Source organism: Podarcis gaigeae, assembly GCF_964106915.1.
Source record: "Podarcis gaigeae genome assembly, chromosome: 14".
NCBI lineage: Eukaryota > Metazoa > Chordata > Lepidosauria > Squamata > Lacertidae > Podarcis > Podarcis gaigeae.
In genome coordinates, this window is record NC_139690.1 from 7566165 (window position 1) to 7577822 (window position 11658).

An 11658-nucleotide genomic window follows, 5' to 3' on the forward strand; every position below is an offset into this window, starting at 1 on the left:
GTCCTGGGGGGGGGGGGACTTGCCACGGTGACAAGTGTGGGAATGTTCAGGGATGCAGGGGAGGATATATTGTCTGACAATACCCTTTCCAACTTGTGTTAACAAGTTTACAATTTTAGCAGAGTAACATTTCCCCTTTAAAACTTGCAGCGGATGTGTTTGCTCAGGCTTGCTAAAGCCTCTATAATAACTGTTCTGGTAAAGGTAAAGGTACCCCTGACCATTAGGTCCAGTTGTGGCTGACTCTGGGATTGTGGCACTCATCTCACTTTATTGGCCGAGGGAGCCGGCATACAGCTTCCGGGTCATGTGGCCAGCATGACTAAGCTGCTTCTGGAGAACCAGAGCAGCGCACGGAAACGCTGTTTACCTTCCCGCCAGAGCGGTACCTATTTATCTACTTGCACTTTGACGTGCTTTCAAACTGCTAGGTTGGCTGGGACCGAGCAACGGGAGCTCACCCCGTCATGGGGATTCAAACCGCCAACCTTCTGATTGGCAAGCCCTAGGCTCTGTGGTTTAACCCACAGTGCTACCCATGTCCCTCATAAAAAGGTTTACTCACATATCATTCTGTTCACAATCGGAGCCCAGAAGGCAGACTTAGCTTAGAAAAGTAACATATACAGTGGTGCCCCGCAAGACGAACGCCTCGCAAGACGAAAAACCCGCTAGACGAAAGGGTTTTTCTGTTTTGGAGGCGCTTCGCAAAACGAATTTCCCTATGGGGTTGCTTCACAAGACGAAAAAATCTTGCGTCCCCCAGCGGTTTTTTTTTGCTTTTTTTGCCCTTTTCCTAAGCCGCTAAGCCGCTTATCAGCTGTTCCGCTGATAAGCCGCTTAACAGCTGATCGCTGGAAGCCGCTTGACAGCTCTAGCACTAATCCGCTAAGCTGTCAATGGGCTTGCTTCGCAAGACGAAAAAACCGCTAGACGAAGAGAATCGCGGAACGGATTAATTTCGTCTAGCGAGGCACCACTGTACTTGGAACCTATTCCATAAGAAGACAGTCCCTTTGTCCTCTCTTGGCTGGAGCCAAGAGGGCATCTTTGGTTAAGCAGATATCGCTTCTTCGATGCATGTAGTGAAAGAGAGATGGCTGCCCTGTCCTGTGCTTTTGTGATTACCTGCAAAGGTGAGGCCACACCCACCTCTAGTCACATGCAGAGGAAGTCTGTCCCAGCCCAGAAGGAAACAGGACAAACATTCTGCTGGCTGGACAAACATTCCTCCCCATGTGTAAACATGTTCACTCTAGGAATGTTATACTTAACTGCTCTTGTGTTTCACATCCCACAAGGACCTGCCCACCTTTGTGACATCTCTTGCTTCTCCTTTAAAAGCCACTGACTTGCAGGCGGCCATTGTGGGTTAGTGAGGAGAGAGGAGGTGGTGGCAGTTGGTGGAGAGTAGACAGAGGATTAGTGAATTGTTCTTTTTCTGTTTTCTTATTTTGATTTGATTTATTACTTTGATTTGATTTATTTTTATTTTCTTTTATTCTTTTCTTTTAACACTTTTATTTTATTTTTTGTTGTTTTAATATTTTTGTTTTTTGTGCACATCTGTGCATATTCTGTATATATTTTGTAAATTTTTATTTTTTATATATTATATTTTTATATAGGGTTAAGTGTAAGGTTAGGGTGGGGGTTAGGTATAGACTTAGGGCAGGGATTGGGGTCAGATTTAGGCTTGGGTGGGCATTTCAGATAGTTACTTACTTTAGATAGGAGGGTGGGATCTTTTGTGGACGACATAGGGAGGCTGTAAGTAGCATCACTTTCTCTTCATTTCCGGGGGGGGGGGGTTGAGTCTGTTTCCCAGCCAAGTTGTCCTGGCCAAGTCCCCAATCCATGAAGGTTGGATCCACTCTTGTCCTTGAGATGGCTACATGTCTGGCACTCAGAGACCAGGAGGGCAGTGATTATCACCCAAGCAGAAGTGTTGCTGTGTACATGGTCTCATGCTTCAGGGATGATGGCTGCCCCTAGCCATGTCCCAAGTGCCTCCTCTGGTAGCTATCTTTCTTCTGAGCAGAACAGCATTGGAACGGTGTCAATCCAATGTTGGATTGCTTTTATATGAATAGTTGAAGGTTTTCCCGCTGCAAGAGTAGGCGAGTGCTATGACCAGATATCATCTTCTTCCTCTATCACGCATAGCCGAGTAAGATTGACTTCCATGAACAGCGAGTTTTAACCGTGAGTCCGTAAAAGATTGTGGAGGCCACTTCTGGATCCACACGTCTTTCCACAGTGGGAACAGAGTTTTTTGGGCAGGAGTTGATCACAGTGAGGGTTTGCCAAGTGTGCCTTCCTCTTAGCACGCTTCTCCCTTGTGTCCTGAGTTCAAGTGTCTTCAAAGCCCATGACACCTTTGGTAAAGGCTGTTCTCCTATTGGAGCGCTTGCAGGCCAGTGTTTCCCAGCCATTGGACATGACCAGTCCAACAAAGTTGGTGTTGAAGAATCATTGCTTCAACACTGGTGATCTTTGCTTCTTGCAGGACACTGGTATTAGTTCGCCTGCCTTCCCAAGTGGTGTGTCACATTTTTCGGAGAGGCCATTGATGGAATCTTTCAAGGAGTTGGAGATGGCATTTATATCCATGTTTCACAAGCGTACAGCTGGGTTGGTAGTGCAAGAGCCTAGACTAAAACTTAAAAGACTAGTTTCAATGGACCAAGAATGGTTTTCATGGCTGGTTCTGACTTTCCTCTTTTCCTAGTGGGAATTCCTACTTGTGGAGCAGAGGCCACGGCTGGTCGGCAGCTGCAATGCCTGTGTGCTTTGTTCTGTTGTAGTTTAGTCGTGTCCAACTTTTCGTGACCCCATGGACCAGAGCACACCAGGCACTCGTCTTCCACTGCCTCCCGCAGTTTGGTTCAACTCATGTTGGTAGCATTGAGAACACTGTCCAACCATTTGGTCCTCTGTTGTCCCCTTCTCCTTGTGCCCTCAGTGCTTTGTTCTAGAGGGTGCTGTTTTGTGGTGCTCACTGGTTGCTATTGGACAGTTCTTTGGATAGTCTAAGCAGATTGGTTGAGTGGCTTGTGAGCGAAAGGCTCAGCCTTCATTAGGGCAAATTTTCTACCCTTATTTATGGGAGCCTTTGGAATACAGTGGTGCCCCTCAAGACGAACGCCTCGCAAGACGAAAAACCCGCTAGACGAAAGGGTTTTCCGTTTTGGAGGCGCTTCGCAAAACGAATTTCCCTATGGGCTTCCTTCGCAAGACGAAAGCCCATAGGGAAATCTCCAGGACAGCGGGGAAGCGCAGCGCGTCTTCCCTACTGTCCTCGGACCTCCTCCAAAGGCTGGCGGTGGGGCGGAGAGACCTCCGCCCGCCTTCGGAAGGCTGCTCCGAAGGCTGGCGGCGGGAGGTCTCTCCGCCCCACCGCCCGCCTTCGGAAGGCTGCTCCGAAGGCTGGCGGTGGGGCGGAGAGCCCTCCTCCCGCCTTGGGATGGCTGCTCCGAAGGCTGGCAGTGGGGCGGAGAGCCCTCCTCCCGCCGCCAGCCTTGGGATGGCTGCTCCGAAGGCTGGCGGTGGGGCGGAGACCTCCTCCCGCCGCCAGCCTGCGGATGGCTGTCCTGAAGACTTGCGGTGGGAGGAGGGTTTTCGTTCCCACCGCCAACTTTCAGAATGCTGTTCTGAATGTTGGCATGGGAAGGAAAAACCCTCCTCCCACCGCAAGCCCCGGGAACAGAGGAGAAGTGCTGCGCGCCTTCCCCCCTGTTCCCGTACCTGTCCTGAAGGCTTGCGGTGGGGAGAAAAGCCCTTCTCCGCACCGCCAGCCTGGCAAGCGGTCTCCATAGGAACACATTAATTGATTTTCAATGCATTCCTATGGGAAACCGTGCTTCGCAAGACGAAAAACTCGCAAGACGAAAAAACTTGCGGAATGAATTAATTTCATCTTGCGGGGCACCACTGTAGTAAAAGGACTGTGTCAGGATGTTTTGTGGGAACATCTGCAGAAGTGAAGGTGTTGATTTGGGGTACAGTCGGAGGGGGGTATGGTGCCTGCTGGAGGGGGAAACCCGCCGCCACCCTTTCCAAAACTTCCGGTAACAATGTTAATGGATGACCCAAAGCTCTCCACTCTCCCTATTCATTTCATTTGCTTCATGAAATTTATACACTGCTTGACTGCACAAATGAGGGGACCAGGCTCTCTGGGTCCTGGCATGGCCGTAGCTCTTGAACCCAGAGCACTTGGGACCGCCTTTCTCTCTCTGCCAGCCCTTCATGCTCTGGGCTGCCTCTTTCAGGCTCTGATGATGCCCCTTCAGGTCAATGAACTGCAGAGAGATGGAAAGAATTGGTCATGATGGGCTGGCAAGGATTGATTAGGCTCCATATACATATTTCTGTTCTGCCAGTTCGGCAGTGGTTCACTGTTTTCTCCAGACATCCCTCCTCACACACAAACACCCCCCAAGAATTGGGACTGCCGGCATCTGAGTCGCTCTTTCCGCTCATCTCTCCTAGGATCAGGTGCTTAAGGCGCTTGTTCAGGTGCTGCCACAGGGTGGCCCCCCAGCAAGACCCAGAGCAGCCCATGCCACCAGGTGAGCAAGTGGCCCTCCTTTTTTGGACAGAGGAGGGCAGGAATGGGCATGGGGGGCAACCAGTCCAAGGATGCAAAAGAGGACTCGCCTCTTCCCATGTCCTTCTGTTTGCAGTTCTGCTGCGGTTCCGCATCCCAGCCCCAGGGGTGAGTATTGGAGAAAACAAGAGCAGGGACTGGATCCCTCAGACCTGCCCCCCCCCCCCCCGCTGTCCGGGCTCTTTGCCCCTCACTCTGCGCTCTCAGATGCAGAGAAGCCCTGCCCTCAAGAGGAACTGACAGCCTGACTTCTGCATTTTAGTTGCTGGAGGATGAACAGATCTACCTCCTGGGGGTCATCCAGAACTGCCAGGCAGCTGAGCTCAGGGGGCTCCGATCCCTGAAGTGCTCCAAGCAGGAGGTGGCCAAGCCATTCTGGTGAGTGATGGGTGGTGTGGGGGACCCACACGGGGAAGGGGTTGTGCATCTGTGGAGAGGACCCTGCCGGCTTAGGGCACGGGGTTGCCATTCCCTTGCAAAGCCAAGCCTGGTGTTTGGGGTTGGAGCCGATTTTCCTCCTCTGTTCTCTTCCAGGACAGCTTGGGGCCCTTGGAGCACTTCAGGGATCGCCCCCTGACCCTGGCCTTGGAGGCCCTCCTCCAGCTAAGGTGAGTGGGGTCTTTGGCGTGGATGGGGTTGTGGGTAGGGGGTAGAACTCCAGGGGGAAAGAGCAGGCGAGAGGGAGAAGGGGGCAAGGGAGAATCTAACCCTCTCATCCCTGCAGCACCATGAGACCCAAATTCAGCTGTGATATGATCAGTGCGATCCTGCACAGGATATTGGAGGCCATGCTAAAAGGGGCCGAGGAGGAGAGAGAAGTATGCCCTTTGTTTTGACCTCCCTTCACTGCTCTTTCTTCTTTGTCACACACTTGCAGAATCCAACCCAGCATTCAATCTCTCTTCTCTCTTTTCCCGCAGGAACTGAAGAGGCACTTCCGGCTCCTGCTTGGGAGTCTCCTTATGGAAGCCCCCAACCCTGGCACTCTCCTCCACCTTCTCAGTGTAAGTGTTCCGATGGCATCAGGGGTGGTTTTAGGGTTGTCCCCCCCCTTACCCAGTGGACTGCACCATTTCTGGGGCACAGAGCCTGTTTGGCCCCCAACTTGGTCCAAGACCAAAGCTGGCAAACCCTCATGGTCCAGAAGTGCCAGGGACTCCGTGGTGCGGGCAGTGGGGGCCGCTTTGACCCAGACTGGCCCCTGACTCTCAGACACTCTTTCCTCCTGCAGGACCTCCGAGGATATGCCCTGGGGGAAGAAGAAGAAGAAGAGTTTGGATTTGATATCCCGCCTTTCACTCCCCTTCAGGAGTCTCAAAGCGGCTAACAACCTCCTTTCCCTTCCTCCCCCACAACAAACACTCTGTGAGGTGAGTGGGGCTGAGAGACTTCACAGAAGTGTGACTGGCCCAAGGTCACCCAGCAGCTGCATGTGGAGGAGCGAAGACACGAACCCGGTTCCCCAGATTATGTGACTGCCGCTCTTAACCACTACACCACACTGGCTCAAGTGGGGAGGCTCAAGAACTAGCGGCCAGCAGCATTTCTTTGCTGCTGGCTATTGCCCGGAAATACCCCAACCTCAGAGTAGGTACCTTGCCTTCTTCTATTCATTTCTTTGGTTACTTCCATCCCCCCCAAGATCACATCCCCAAGTGATATTTAGCGCAGATGATGCGGGGTGTGTCTCTGGGGGTCAGGATGAGGCCAGAGGCTTTTCCTTCCCCGTTTCCTGCTGCTGCCCTTCCACCTCTGCCCAGGAGGCTGAAGGGCCCAGGGAGGTCCTCCGGAACAAGGCATTGGGCCCAAGACAGAGGGAGACCCATCCTTCCTGATTTGGCGCTGCTTGTGTGCTCTCTTGCTCCCATCTGACCCCATTTTTTCTTTCCTCTGCAGATGATAGTAGTTCGGCCGGACCTGGCTTGCTTCCGCTTGAAGCTGAAAGAAGGTAAGCCCCACACCTTGGAGACAGCGCCCTTTGACTAAAGGCCTGTGGCAAAATCTCATTTTCATTTTCATTCTCTTCCATCCAGATGACACCATAATTGAAGATATATAAGTAGTGTGGACCTCGGGCTCCATTGGATACCAGAGAGAGGCCAACATCCAAATGCACTCAGCAGGTAAGACTTTCTCAAAAGCCCATCTGTAGTTAGAGATGCCCTGTTTCATCTGCGAAAAAAGCAGGCACTCCTGGCGTCCTGCGTACCATTTTTCTCTTGCAGGTGACAGAATGATGCCGGCAAGACCTCCTTCTCCATTTTTTCGTGGCGGCAGAAGGGAAGCAGTGGCTGTGGGACCAGATCAGGTTCTACACTGTGAGATGTCCCCTCCTGCTACCCTTGGCAGCTAAGCATTTTTACAGGCTAAGTCACTTTAGTGAGCACAGCACTGCTTGATATACGTCCAAGTTTTGTTAAAAGGCACCGTGGTCCAAACTCCAGAGAAAGGTAATTCACTAGCCTCCAGCTGTGGTGCTGTGAAAGAGAATAATAATTAAAAAATCAACAGCAGCAATCTTGTTTTCTCCTCCTGCCACAAACACAACCCTCTTACTTGTCTAGGGTAATGGCAGCACACAGCAATTATTCTAAGAAAGCTACTGGAATCGCTATCCTGTATACAGTGGCCTGGAAAACTGAAAAACTGACCATCACATACAAGTTGGCTGAATCCTTCAACTAGTCAGCAGTTTGGATTCCCAGCTTTTTATGGAAAAATTGTGCCATCTACTGGTCACTAACTTCACAAGAAAGAACTCTGGGGAAATAGAAAACTATGTATTACACTACAGTACAGATGTAATGCCCCAACTCAAGAGCTGCAAGGAGAAAGCTCACAGAAACAAAAGGATGGTTTCTTTGGAGTGAATTCCCCTTATTTTGCTTTCCCCAAGACAGAGTGCAATTTATGATTTTCAGGCACTAAAACGTGTGGGACTTGCACTGCACGTGTGCTATCGTGAAACATGGGGTTTGCACCATCCAACGTTGCAGAGGGCAATTTGCATGTGTTTGGCACTGTTTCGAGTGAATCAGACATCGGGTTTTTGGTGAAACTGTGACCCCATTAATGTAGCACGCTAAAGAAAATATTAGGTTGGACATTTTGCAAATACACTAGATCAGGAGTCACCAACTTCTTTGATTCATGGGCATTTTTGCAAACAGGAGAAACTGTCATAGGTACCACACTTACCCCACAGTCAAGCACATGCTGCAGTCTATTGGCTACAACAGAATGTTTATTTCAACCCACATTTCAGCAAAGGGAGGGTGCGCTCTGGGTACCAAGTACCATATTTTTCGCTCCATAGGGCACACCGGACCATAAGGTGCACCTAGTTTTTAGAGGGGGAAATCAAGGGGGGAAATCTTATCCCCCCCCAGCCCTAAAGAGCAGCGGACAGGCTGTGTGAGGCTTCTGGGGCAAGCCCGGGTCCCCCCCCCCAGCCCCAAAGAGCAAAGAAGCCAAGACACCGAGCGGGATGGATCCCACTCGCTGTCTTGGCTTCTGCCATAACCGCGTGCAACCTCTCCAGCTGGGAGAGGCTGCGTGCGGTTAAAGAAGCAATAGCCGCGCGCAGCCTCTCCCGGCAATACCCCCACCTCCCGCAAAAGCCCACAGGAGCCTCACACCCTTTAAGGAGCGCGCGGCTCCTGTGGGCTTTTCTACGAGGAGGGAGAAGGGACTGACTGGCCGCGTCAGTCCCTTCTCCCTCCTGGGGAAAAGCCCACAAGAGCCACGAGGAGCTCTTGGGGGCTTTTCGTGCCTGCCTCCCCCCTGCATTCGCTCCATACTAACTTTTTAGAGGGAGAAAGTGCGTCTTATGGAGCTAAAAATACAGTAATGCTTCTATAGGCACATGTGCACCTGCAGACACACTGGCAACTCCTGCACTAGGTCACCTGCCAGGAACACAATTCATTATATTTTGTATTGTAGTGTTATACAGTGGTGCCCCGCAAGACGGAAAACCCGTTAGACGAAAGGGTTTTCCGTTTTGGAGGTGCTTCGCAAAACGAATTTCCTATGGGCTTGCTTCGCAAGACGAAAATGTCTTGCGAGTTTCTGCGGGTTTTCCCCTCCCCCCTTTTTCTAAGCCGCTAATCAGCTGATCCGCTAAGCCGCTTATCAGCTGAACCGCTTATCAGCTGACCCGCTAAGCCGCTTATCAGCTGATCCGCTAAGCCGCTTATCAGCTAATCCGCTAACAGCGCTAATCCGCTAATGGGCTTGCTTCGCAAGACGAAAAAACCGCAAGATGAAGAGACTCGCGGAATGGATTCTTTTCGTCTTGCGAGGCACCACTGTATAATGTTCTTAATATATATTTTTTGAAAGAGATTTTAAAATGAAGACGGGGGGGGGGCAATACGGCTGGTGCCTACTGGGTATCCCTGATTTGAATGAGATCTTTGGCAAATTTATGATTTGCAACAAGTATATACAGACCATTACTAATTTTATTGCCGGGCAAAAAAAAACTGACAAAGGCATGAAGTAGGTGTGACACATGATCCTGTCTCCCTTCCTCAAGGGATCTTGTTTGAAGTGGGGCCTTTATTGGAGATGGAATATGTAATTCCAGTGCTGTTTTCCCAATTTACTAGTTCCATGCTGCTATTAGGTGGGCTTGGAGAAAAGGCAGGTACCTTTTTAATTGCATTTATGTCTTCTGCTAAGACACCTGTAATGGTTTACAATTTAGGTGATATGAAAATGCTGTCTCAATTTCCTCCTCCAAGGTTATGTGCCGCAGTGCCCCAGAATTACCGGAAAGGGTTACTTCCGGGTTTCCACTTGCGCACGCGCAGATGCGCAAAATGTCACGCACATGTGCAGAAGTGGCAAATCACAACCCGTGCGTGCAGACGCGGATTGCGTTCCTTTCAGGTTGCAAAAGGGGCTCCGGAACGGATCCCGTTCGCAACCAGAGGTACCACTGTATATATAACCAAAATGAAAACATCCTGACATCCCTCTGTGGCTACTTTACGAACAAGGAGGGGAGATCCGATCAGAAGGCATCGCATCTGCACTAGCTCTGCTACTATGAGCTTTTTCTATGGAAGGAATTGTTTGTTTAGGTTTACATCCCCGCTTATTGAGGCAGTTTTAGAATCTGCTGGAACATACACTGATCCTTAATTTTTTTAAAAAAATTGTAAACTGAACGCAACGTGTCCGTAACTTGATGCGTACATTTGACGCCCAAACCTCACCGTTTCCAGGAGGCGTTGGAAACGGCCAACCTTTCCCTTGACCAGCGCCGAGGGAAGCGAGAGGAAGCTGGTGCACCGCTTGGAGGCGCTACGGTGTACGAAGCGGCTCCCACGACGGCTCTGTCACCTCAGGAAAGCGGCGGCGAAGGCCGCGGGGGAGGCCCTCGCTTCTATCCTTCAGCCTTCGAGCCAAGAAAGCCGGGAAGAACCCGACGGGCGGGAGACGTTGACCACAACCTCTCCGACCATCTCGGAGGAAGGGGCCGGAGCAAGGCCCTCAGCTGCCGCCCAACGGCCGCGCCGCCTCAGCCGCCCCCTCGACGGCCAACCGTCGTCGCCTCACATTCAAATCAAGCGCGCGAGACAGACAGCAACGGCCGCTCTCGGAAGGGGCGGGGCTAGAATACAAGGTTTTCAACGTCAGCACGGCGGCGTGCTCAGCCCAGGATGGGCGGGGCGAGGAAAGTGACTGTAGAGCGTGCAAAAGTGTAGAGTGGCGCAACGCCTCACCTAGGCCACGAGGAAAGTACAAGAAGCTCCTTTTATCTTTAGGGTTTTGGTTTTTTTTAAGCTTCTGAGGGTTTTCCTGCTGCAATCGAGCGGTGGATTCGTTTATATAAAGCGCCTCCCTCCAGGCTCGCCCTATCCCCAGGCAGCCCGGCGTCTGTCTGAAAGCGGAGGGCACCCTAGAGCGCAGGCGCGCGTCTTGAGAGCAGCCGCGCTAAAGCGCATGCGTTCAAAAAGAGGGCGGTGAAAGCGATTACGGCCACTCATAGTTCGAGAACGAATGACATCATTGACTGTGACACTGAAGAGAGCGGCTGCGCCTCTTGCTCTCGTCTTCCCTGGTAGCTCGCCGTGATCGTATAGTGGTTAGTACTCTGCGTTGTGGCCGCAGCAACCTCGGTTCGAATCCGAGTCACGGCAGGAAGGCATTTATTTTTCTTTTTTTTTTAATTGTTCAAAGGAAAGGTGGTTTTGCTTAATTGAGCTTTTGCAACGTGGAACCTAAGCATTGCTCCCAAATGCCAGGCTCGATTTGCGGGAAGGCATTTGGAGACGCAATGGTGTATCTGAGTTAGGGCTGAATTGAGCTGTGCGATTTATTTTATTTTTTTACGGCTAAAAGAGCGGTTGGTTTCTTTTCATTTGTGTCTTTATCATGCAAAAACTTAGCGTTGCACCCGGATTCCAAGCATGGCACCGGATTAGACTTGGTTTATGCAGGTACTATGAGATTCGCTACACACATGATTTCCATTCGTAGCATTCCTGAATTATAGCCTGCTCCATCCCCAAAGAGCGGCGTTAGTAACAAAGGCTTCCCCACCGCCACAAACAGAATAAATTTTATTAAAATGGAATTACATTTGACCCGCAAAGACCAGCCTAATTAGATCTTGTTTGTCAGTAAAAAAAGAATAGAATGCAAATTAAAAAAATAAACACCTAGGGTGGCACACAATATTGCAATATTGCTTGGGCTTGGCTGGGTCCTCCCTCAATCAAAAGGCCTTTCATAAAGAGAATACTGTGGGACCTACAGCTATCTGTCCCCTGCATTCAGGCTTTTGAGGGCATCTCCAGATCTGACTCCCCTGATGCCCTCTGTCTGGGGATGCTCCCAAGGAAAGCTTGAAAACTTTAATTAGTTGAAGAGGTGGCTGCCAGGCTCCTTCAAACTGGTTGGATAGCTTGCATTGCACAGATCTTGAACCAACACTGCCCATCTGTTTCTGGGCTCAAATCAAGTGCTGTTTTTACCGTGAAGCCCTAAACCGCCTAGGAACAGAATATTTCAAGAATGGTATTCCTCCATAT

At 50.7% G+C, this 11658-nt stretch overlaps 3 long non-coding RNA genes across 4 annotated transcripts; 2 read left to right on the forward strand and 1 right to left on the reverse strand.

Moving 5' to 3' along the window:
* Window positions 1-999: 999 nt before the first annotated feature.
* On the forward strand, window positions 1000-6947 carry LOC310831798. Of its 2 annotated transcripts, none has more exons than XR_014557962.1 (4): window positions 1000-1955; window positions 6144-6199; window positions 6509-6560; window positions 6646-6737. It is a non-coding gene; the product is annotated as an uncharacterized lncRNA (long non-coding RNA). The 2 variants fall into 2 exon arrangements; XR_014557963.1 differs by lacking the exon at window positions 1000-1955 and adding an exon at window positions 6838-6947 and having other exon boundaries at window positions 6114-6199; window positions 6646-6735.
* On the forward strand, window positions 5036-5777 carry LOC310831834. Its single transcript, XR_014558008.1, has 3 exons — window positions 5036-5220; window positions 5337-5430; window positions 5533-5777. It is a non-coding gene; the product is annotated as an uncharacterized lncRNA (long non-coding RNA).
* LOC310831816 lies at window positions 5785-10660 on the reverse strand. Its single transcript, XR_014557986.1, has 3 exons — window positions 9825-10660; window positions 6113-7075; window positions 5785-5861 (listed from the first exon to the last, which is right to left on the reverse strand). It is a non-coding gene; the product is annotated as an uncharacterized lncRNA (long non-coding RNA).
* Between the last annotated feature and the right edge of the window lie 998 nt (window positions 10661-11658).